Genomic DNA, 10230 nt, shown 5'->3' on the forward strand with positions numbered 1-10230 from the left:
TCTGTTCAGATTCTTCTTGGCCTCTCTGTGCAGCGTTCCTTCTTTGTGGGCATGGGTCAGGGCCCTTCCTGAAATGGGGGTTTTATGACCTATGATCGACTAAGGCAGGTCAGAGAATTTCCTGCATCAGGAAGAAAAAGGATGTGAAAGGAGCACGTGAAAGGAGAACAGGAGAAGGTCAGAGAGTAGTGTGAGCCTGGAACCATGGATGAAAACCAATATATAAATATCATAATGTCACAGATGGTTTCTCGGACTTTCCTTATTTTTGATGACTGTCAATTTTGAGGAATACTGGGCAGGTATTTTATCAAATGTTCCTCTTTTGGGATTTGTCTGATGTTTCACTCATAATTAGGCTGGGCTTATTATGTTTTGGGAGGGAGACCACATTCTCAACATGTCCTATCAAGGGTACATGCTGTCAGCATGACTTTTCACTGTGGGTGTATTAGTCCATTTTGTGTTGCTACAGCAGAATACCTGAGACTTGGTAATTTATAAGAAAAAGAGGTTTATTTAGCTTATGATTCTGGGACAGCTGCATCTGGTGCAGGCCTCAGGCTGCTTCTACTCATGGCAGAAAGTGGCAGGGAGCCAGCAGGTACAAGCAGATCACATGGTGAGAGGAAGTAAGAGAGAGAGAGGAGGTGCCAGGGTCTTTAAACAACCAGCTCTCATGGGAACTAATAGAGCGAGATCTCACTCATTAATCACCCCACCTAGGGAGAGCACTAATCCATTCATGAGGGATCTGCCCCTGTGACTCAAACTGTCACACTGGGGATCAGCTTTCCACATGAGTTCTGGGAGGATAATACATCCAAACTCCATCAGTGGGTATTAGTGGGATGATTTTGACCTCACCAGGGAAGCACGGAGCTTCCTGAACGATGGGCCAGACCCCAGTTCCCAGGTGTGTGTGGAAGAGGCTGTAGGGAAAGGGGCCTGAACTCCAGATTCAGTAAAGGAAAAGGGGGAGAAATCCAAGCAGGCAGAGACCACCTGCCTCCTGGGAGGCCACATTGATTTACACTGCTGAGTGAAGGAGACTGTTTCAAGGAGAGAGAAGCCCTTCACTTGGTCCCCAGTGTCTGCTGAGTGGATGCCCAGGAAGGTTTTTGACTATGAGGCAAGGAAGCCCACCACCTATGGGTGGTGGCGGTGGCTCATGTGGGAGTAACTTATGAATATAGGTGTTTCCTTAGGAGGCAAAAGTTATGTTTAGAATGTGAACCTGTTTAAGGGAGCATCCTAAGTAAATTAAGGCACAAGCATTACAGAGATATGGCAAAAACTGGGCTGGTAAGAGAAATGTGCCTGAGATTTGAATCCATGGGTTAGGAGTCACAGGGCACGGGCACACCCCAGGCTAGCCTGGAAAGAGTCTAGCATAGCTCATATACTGCAGGGCCCAGAAAGGTAGGAGCCAGCCAGGTGGTAATGAAGCTGTCTGTGCAGCCCAGAGGACATCAGCCTTGCATCCTCCCCAAACCCAACTGTGCCTTGGTGATGGAGGGATAGCATTTCCAGTCTTCTCACTGACAATCAAGGACCAGAACTCTCTTGGGCTATGGGTTTCCACATGTGCTCCTGCATGGAAATTCCCCAGGCTGCTCCAGGATGTTCTCTGCAATGCCCCATCCTGTCCTTGTCCTCCTTATCGCAGCTGCAGGCTGCCTGGGCCGCATTCCTCCTGCCTGAGTCACTGCTCCGGGGCTGTGGGCTGCCTCGCCTCCAGCTTGGCCTAGGGACTGTCCATTCCATCTTCTGCTTGTCCTTTTATTCTCCAAAAACACTACAGATTTATTTTTATTGCCTACAGATGACTATTTATTATCCAAGAAAATTTTTCCATATTAAAGTTATCCTCTTGCCTTTCTGCATCCTTCTCAAAATCTAGCCCACCCCATCCCTGCTGGGCCTCACTCCTAGTTACATTATTCATACATTTCTTTTTACCTAGTTTTTCCTTCACTGTTCCAACACCATTTGATCAAAACTCTAGCCTATACTTTTCAGTTTGGTCTGTGCACACCCCCATTTACCTCTTTGGTGCACTTTATTTTTCTGGCAGCTGGCCGGTACAGGAATCAAACCATGGACCTTGGCATTATCAGCACCAAGCTCTGACCAACTCAGCTAACCAGCCAGCCCTGGTGCACTTGTGACCTTCTTCTTCACACTTATCAGTGTCATATGTCCTTGACCATCTTTTTAATCCTCCTATGGCAGGAGGCTTCTCCTGCTTCCCCACATAAATAGATGAATGAATGAAAAATGAACAATCACAATAATGCCAAACATCTAAACCAAGTGATTGCGAATTTGTTAAGTTGACCAGAAATTTTGAGACCAGGTGGATCTTTGTTTTACCTTAAGTGAGTGGCAGACCCCTGGAATCATGTCATTATTGAATTTCAATTTCACAACACTTATAATACATAATTTTGGGCTAAATTTGTGCTAATTACTAGATTTTAGATGAGCAACAAGCAATGCCAATGGTTTTAGAAAATTTATGGAAGCAAAACACAATTGAAAACATTTCCTCCATGGTCAGTGGTATTTTTACCCAGAAATGACAAAGGTACCGCCTAGCATCCCCACAGCACATCTTAGTCAGGGGCTATTTATTCTGAGCTCAATGGTCTCACTTTTAAGAGCCACCCATTGTTCTATAAACAGTGAGTGCCCGTTACACATCATGCAAGATGATTAGTAATTTCTGATAGTTTTCTCCTATAAAAAGGAAATACTCACTAGTTTCCTAACTTATACTATCACGCTGCTGTTAACTCCTCTACCTGGTTAGTCAACAAATGTTCCTGGAGCTCTCCATGTGCCAGTCACTGGGTGTCAGGCTCCCTGCCCTTAGGATCTCAGCCCAGTGACCATGCAAGGCAGTAATTGTGGAGCCGGGGACTGTCAGGGCTAAGGGAGCCCTCCAGGTGAAAGGGGACAGGGAATGAGCTCGCCACATTGTGAGAAATAAAATGTTGTGCTGGACACCACCTATTTAAGAAGGAGACATTAAGCCAGAAATTTTAGTGGGAATTAGGAAGCTCTCTTCCAACCTCAGGTTGTAGTTCTGAGGACAGTGGAGCGAGGATGCAAAGTCTCAATGCCTTAATCAGGATCTGCCCTTCTGGAAGTGATGAGGTTCCATGAACGGGGATCCCAGGGAACCGAGGGCCCATCCTCCTAGACAGCCGGCCCCCTCCCAGTGGCTCCAGGACAGGCTCGGACCATGACTCCTGTGCACTGCAGTGGTCCAACATCCCTGAGCCTCAGTTTCCTTCATGGTTAAAAGTGGAAGCAAGAAGGCCTGCTTCAGAGGGTGCTGAGGAAGTCCTGAAGGAACAGCACAGGGCCCGGCTCACAAAAAGCGCCAATAAATGGTGTTTGTGACTAAGGACGAATGGAATCAGGCCCCTTCCTAGGGAAGGACTTGCACAGCGAGCTCAGGGCACCTGGGCTTGCTGGAAAGAGGTCAACTTGCCCTGCAGCTCTCCCTCCGGCCTCCCAGGTCTTGCTTACTCTGGTTTGAAAGACAAAACAAAAACTAGAGTTTCTGGAATGATGATGAGTCACAGAATCTTCATTTCTGAAGAGCTGAAGATTCTCAGGGCACCTCACCACCCATCGCTTCCATCCCTCTCCCCTCATCTCATCAAGACAATATCTGTTCCTCTCCACTAGATTCAGTGACTCATAAGGGAACAAAACGATAAGTTTAAATAATATCACATCTGGCAAAGCCATCCAGCATTTTTAGTCTTGCTGTTGGTTTTCACTCAAATATTTATGAAGCACATAGTATGTGCAAGGCTCACTGCTAGGTGTGGTAATGCCAGTGGAATGTAGTTTAAATTAAATGTGTCTACCTAATCTTCTCCTTTAAAGGAAGTGTATTGCTCAGGGTCCTCAGAGAAACAGAATCAATAGGATGTGTGTATATATAGAGAGAGAAAATTTATCTGAGGGAATTGGTTCACCTGATTGTGGGGGCTGGCAACTCTAAAAACTGCAGGGCAGGTGGCCAGGCTAGAAACCCCGGGAAGATGTGAGTCCGAAGGCAGCCCAGAGGCAGAATTCCCTCCTCTTCAGGGGCCTTCAGTTTTTTTTCCTCTTAATGCTTTCAACTGATTGGATAAGGCCCACCCCTATCACAGAGGGTAGTTTGCTCTATTTAAAGTCAACTGATTTATACGTTAATCTCATTTAAAAAAAATATTCTCACAGCAACATCTCGATACGTTTGACCAAATATCTTGGTACCGTGGCCTACCCCCGTTGACATATAAAATTAGTCATCACAGAACATGATGCACTTGCATGGTAATTTTGTTGTTCTCGTGTACATTGATTCAGAGTCCCTCTGCTTCTCCATGCCCTCCTCAGGTAACTCCAAGCCAATCTTCTCCTGCCAGAGGAAGAGAGGCTGAGAAAGAGTCCTGTGCATGGATGAAGGGGGCTGACTAACCACCCCGAGTAGCTTCCTAGTAGCTGTGCAGTTTCACCTTTGAACTTCAGGTTCCCTAGGGGTAAAGTGAGCAGGAGGCTACACCTACCTTGCAGGATTGTCATGAGCATTAGGTGGAAACGATGTATGTGAGTAGTACTTTGTTTTCCATTAGGTGCACTCATGGAGCTACCAGGAAGGGTCAGAGTGCTCTGACACAGCCGGGGCAGAGAGGGTTCCTCATCCTGATGGATGGGGGTGGCCTTTCCTTATGGACTGATGCAGTAGGGGAAGGAGGGTCCAACCTCAAGAACAAGCTGGAGTTCCATGGGAAAGCATCAGCAATCCTCTCAACCCAGCACTCCTAAATTGAGTGCCTCTCTTTTTAAATTACTATATGCTCTTTCCAAAATTCCAAAAATTCAGAATAAAATTTAAGTTCCCCTTCTTTTTCCATCCCTACCCCAAGTCATCTCCCTTCTCCAAAAGAGACAATTGTTAACTACTTGGCATCAATCATTTTACCTCCCTTCTTACTCATCTATTTTTACTACAAAAATGAGGTTTGTCTATGATTTTGTAATTTTCTTGTTGCTTTTTGCTTAGCAACATACCATACGTGTTTTTTCAGGTCTAAATCTGGCTTCTTGGTTTGAATGTGTCTCCCAAAGTTCATGAGCTGAAAACTTAATCCCCAGGGCAACAGTGTTGAGAGGTGGGGCCTTTAAGAGGTTATTAGGTCCTGAGGGCTCCACCCTCGTGAATGGATTAATGCAGTTATTGACAGAGTATGTTCATTATCAGGAGAGTGGGTTGTTATAAAAGTGAGTTTGGCCCCTCTTGCTTGCTCACTCTCTCACTCTCTTGTCCTTCCACCTTCCACCATGGGAAGATGTAGCACAAAGGTCCTCCCCAGATGCTGATGCTGTGCTCTTGCACTTCCCAGCCTCCATAACTGAGAGCCAGATAAACTATTGTTTATAAATTATTCAGTCTCAGGTATTCTGTTATAGCAACACAAAAACAGACTAAGACAGTGGGCTTTTCAAATTTTCTATTCACTCAAAATAGAGAAGAAAGATAAAGGAAAATAAGTAAATAAAAATTTTTTTGCAAATGCAAGGTGAATCACACTCTCAGTCTAGGAAATCAGTTTTCCAAGAGACAGTATCCACATCATTTAGCTCCCTTTTCTCTGAGAAGAGCCCTTGTTCAGGCAATGCTACCACGAGGTCTTGCCTCTGCTCTCCATGACCCAATGTGCACCTAGAAGTCCCCAATTACATATTCTATTCCTAAAGTGTCTTTTCTTGCCTTTCTCCTTAGCTCCTATAGCCACGTTTGCCTCTGAGGCTGAGCCAAAAGCTGCTGACCCTCATAAGCAAAGAAATGGCAGCATCGAATTTCAGAGAAAATAGTAGTGGGTGGGCACAAATCCTTAGGTTACTGCTTCTTTACAAAACTTTCCAGACAGCCAAGCAAGGAGTTAGGGGAAATTGTACAAATGTGTACGTTTGGGCACCTCATTTTCAAGATCTGGTATTATCTTTGAAGAGACTTTTTCTTTGAAAAGACCAGAAACTTTCATCTTTATCTCTCGTTAGCAATTTCCTCCCCAGTTGTTATTAGGGGAGATATCAGTCACCAAACCCTTGGCTGGATCCCTAAAAAAAAAAATCCCTCACAATATTCCACATTGCAAAACCCTAAGCCATGACCTCTTGCATTCACACTGGAAAGATCCAAGGCTCCAGGTCCCCAGGGCTGGTGGATGTGACTCATCTTCCTGACCCCAAGTGGAGGAAAGTGGTGTGTTTGGTGCACACTGTGCACCTGTCAGCAACCAGCATCCTGTAGGCCAGGAAAACACTGACTCTTCCCAGGAAAGGCTTTGTCTGTGGTTGGAACAGATGTACCAGTGGACAGAGGCCACCGAGTCATGGAACAAAACCAGGCTGGAACCAGGAGTTCTGCATTTGCAGCGGGAAGAAGGATCTCCCATTTTACCACCCAACCTGGTCACCAAAACGAGTAAAAAACTAGCCCCCTTTTTGTTTTTAGGGTTTTATGGCTTGATATTACATGGGAAACAATGGTAGTATACACAATGAATACCAAAGACGGAATGAAGCAATAATTGTTTAAAGGCCCAGTGGATGGTTTCTAATTCTCCTCCTCTCCTGCTTTTATTCTGGAAGAGCTCATCCATCAGAATCCTCTGCTATTCACCCCCCAGAACTCCCTCGCCTCCACTCTCCCTCCTGGCCTCAATCACAGATTGTTTGCTTGTTTGTTTAGCTAGTTATTTACTCCTTCCCTTGTTCCATAAAAAAGTTGATGTAGCTTATTATAATACACAGAATAAAGGGTGGAATAAATGGCAAGATAAACAATGAAGGCAAGGAAAATAATTGATAGAGCCAGCAATAAGATGAGCACATGGAAATGACCACCACATGATGTTATTCAGTTACTATAAGCGGGCTGCAAATTTGGATCTAAGAGTGCTAGAAGCCAAAGAAATGAGAAAATAATCAAGTCTGGAAAAGATCTACCTTTCTAATGCACAGACCAGAGGGGGGTGAGTGATCACAGTCTACAAGCAAGAGACTGAGTTAAATGCTCTTCCAACACTTTCTTATTTGATCCTGACAATCAAGTGGTGTGGACACCATCATGATGCTCTTTTTACAGATAAGGATACTAGGAATTCGAGAGTAAGTCAGTAACTTGCCTAAGACTACAGAATTAGTCAGTTGTAGAAGAGATTCCAAGCCAGGCTATCAGGCTCCAGGTCTGGGTGCTGGGCCAAAAAGCTCACTCTGGAGGGCAGTGGGGAAGGGCCCTGGAGGACATTTCTGCAACAGATGCAAGAGGCATTTTTTGTCTCCTCCTCTCTTTCAGTGCAGTTCCTTAATATGGGCACAAAAACAAACCCAGCTGAAATTCAGTGAAAGCAATTCCCTGAACCCAATTATTCCATGTGCTTCATTCTTTGATGATGTGATTTCCTTCTTTGTGTAGATGAATAAATATTGCACATTCTATCAGGAATTACACCAATGGATATTTTCCCAAACCATAATCAGACATTCTAGTGTATCCCAAATCCTCTCTAGGACAATTTATTTATATCCCGCGAAAAAAACTCAAAGCTGATGTCTTTGGTCTTCCCGCTCCCACACCTACTCATCTCTACACAGGAAATACTCTTAAATACTCTTGCACCCCTCAGTGACAATGGAACGCACAATGAAGGCCTCTGTTAAGAACATCTGAAGGACGACTTTACATACCCTGTGGTGCTTTTCTTCTAATGTGTTCTTTGTGAAATGCTTTAGGATTTGGGTATTACCTCTGTTCAAGACCTCATACCATTCAGGCAGCATTTCTCAAACTTTCAGCATCCACAAACCAGGCCAAGCTAATCAGATCATCAATATTGGGTAAAATTTCATCACAATTTTTAGTAATAAGAACATCATATTCATTAAAAAAAAAATTTATTATGGAGAAATTCAAACACACACAAAAGTAGAATAGTATCACTCCCATGTACATATCACTTGGCTTCAATAATAATTGACTCATGGCCAATTATGTTTCAACACAACTCCCGTCCATTTCCTCTCTCCTACATTATCCTGAAGCAAATCCTAGATATCATATCATTCCATCCACAAATATTTCAGTATGTGACTCTAAAAATAAGAACCATTTCTTTTAACATTACAGTACCATTATCACAACTAAAAGCATTCATAAGAATTCCTAAATATCATCAAATATCAAAATATAGCAAATTTCCCATTGTTTCAAAAATATTTTAAGTTTTTTTGGTTGAATCAGGATCCAAATAAGGCCCACACATTCCTATCAGATAGAACATTACTTTAAATAACACTAATTGTTTCGTGCACTTGTAAGAGAACGTCATTTGCAATCTCTCTGCAAGGTACCTATCCAATTTGATGACGGGTCAAGTTCCATGCCATTGGTTTCTTTCCTTACCCTTTATTTTTACTAAGTTAAACACTCCCAACTGACAGTTACAGTCACTGGGAACAGCATCAAGTATCTGATATCTCTTTCCAGGGGGCATGGATTCAGAAATTAGAGATTTCCAATTGAAAACAGTTTTGGCCTTCCATCAAGTACCACAATAATGACAAAACACATTCAAAATCCGTACAGACGCATGCTTTAAGTTTGGAGGTGGGGCAATTGGGTCCCCTCACCCACAAAGACTGCCTCTAGCTCTGGAAAGCATTTCTCCAACATCACGGAGAGTTCTAAACTATGCCCAATACTAGATCATTCTCCTCCTCTTAAATTGACTAGTGTCAGATATTCGGAAAGAGTCAAACTCCAGTCAGAGCAGATTAGACTTCAGAGTGATCTTAAGAAATTCTTCAATCCGGCTAAATGTTTTTCCTATTCAGGGGCTGAGTTTATCCTTTGGACCCTAGAGGCCAATGCCAGAATTGACCGGGTATCAGAGACAAATCCCTACAGACACGCCGTGATGGGCAAAGTCACTCAAAGTTGTGGAAAGGCCCTCTGACAACAGAATGGAAGGCGGGGGAGGGGATCAGAGTATTGGAAAGAGCATTTAGGGGGACAAAAATGTCCAGGCAGGAGGTGAGGTGACACTGAAGTCAGGTTGGAACAGGGCCAAGTAGAAGAGGAGGGGGATGATGTGAGAGATGAGGAAGAAGAAACATGGGGCAGACTGAATGTGAAGAGTAAAGACAGGAGAGGAAGGAGTCTGCAATGACATTTGTGTTTCCGACTCCAGTGTGGGATGCCATGCAAAAGGGAATCCTAAATACACACACACACCAAAGGAATTTCCTTCCAAACTGCCCACGGCTCTGGGATGGAAAAAGCCAGCTGATCTGGGAATAAGAAAATGTACTCCATATGAAAGACTCTCTTCATAATTATGGAAAGGTTCTTAACACTGAGTGAAACTTAGAACCCTCAGGGGAGTTAAAAAATACTGTGCCCCGGCCCCCGCTCAGCCCAGTTGAATCAGAATCTCCTCCCCCAGCCCTACCCCCCACCCCCACTGACACACATGGTATTCTAAAGCACAGCCAGCGTGAGAACCACTGGGCTACAGCAGCGACAGCAAGGGCTACAGCACAGGATCAATGACCCACCTGTTCCAAAACCTGCAGGACTCATTATTGTAGTCACAGCTTGATGCTTGATTTTGCTCAGCTTGGACTCCTGGGGATTGGGGTGAAAAATGACCTGAACTTCGGAACTCACAGCTCTCCAGAGGCCGGCAGGGAAAGGCTGGAGAGGATGAGAAAGAAGGAAGTGGGGTATCCACCACACGAGCTTCCCTCCTGCCCATGGAGGGCAGTGGTTCTCACACTCCCATGGGCACCATTGCTGGGATCTTTGTCAAATGCAAATTCCGGGGCCCCACTGCACAAATCAGAGGTCTCGGGTGTGGCCCAGGGACCTGCACTTTAGCAGGTTTCCAGGTGACTCTGACAGAGTTTATGGAACAACCAAAAACCCTAAAAGGCCTGCAGAAGCACCTGTCTGGGTGCTCCCTGGTGGATGCATGCAAGGCAGGGCTTCTCTCTGTAATCCTGGACCTGCCCCTGGAGAGCCTGAATAGGTAGGTCTGAGGCAGTGCCCAGCATCAGTGTTAGAAATGCCCAGTTGGGGACCTTTACGGAAAAGTGGACCTGCTCTGAGTTTTTTTCATATAATAGAAGGTGGAAGCAAGCAGGAAAGCCTTGGCT

Source organism: Cynocephalus volans, chromosome 13 (assembly GCF_027409185.1).
Source record: "Cynocephalus volans isolate mCynVol1 chromosome 13, mCynVol1.pri, whole genome shotgun sequence".
Taxonomy (NCBI): Eukaryota; Metazoa; Chordata; class Mammalia; order Dermoptera; family Cynocephalidae; genus Cynocephalus; species Cynocephalus volans.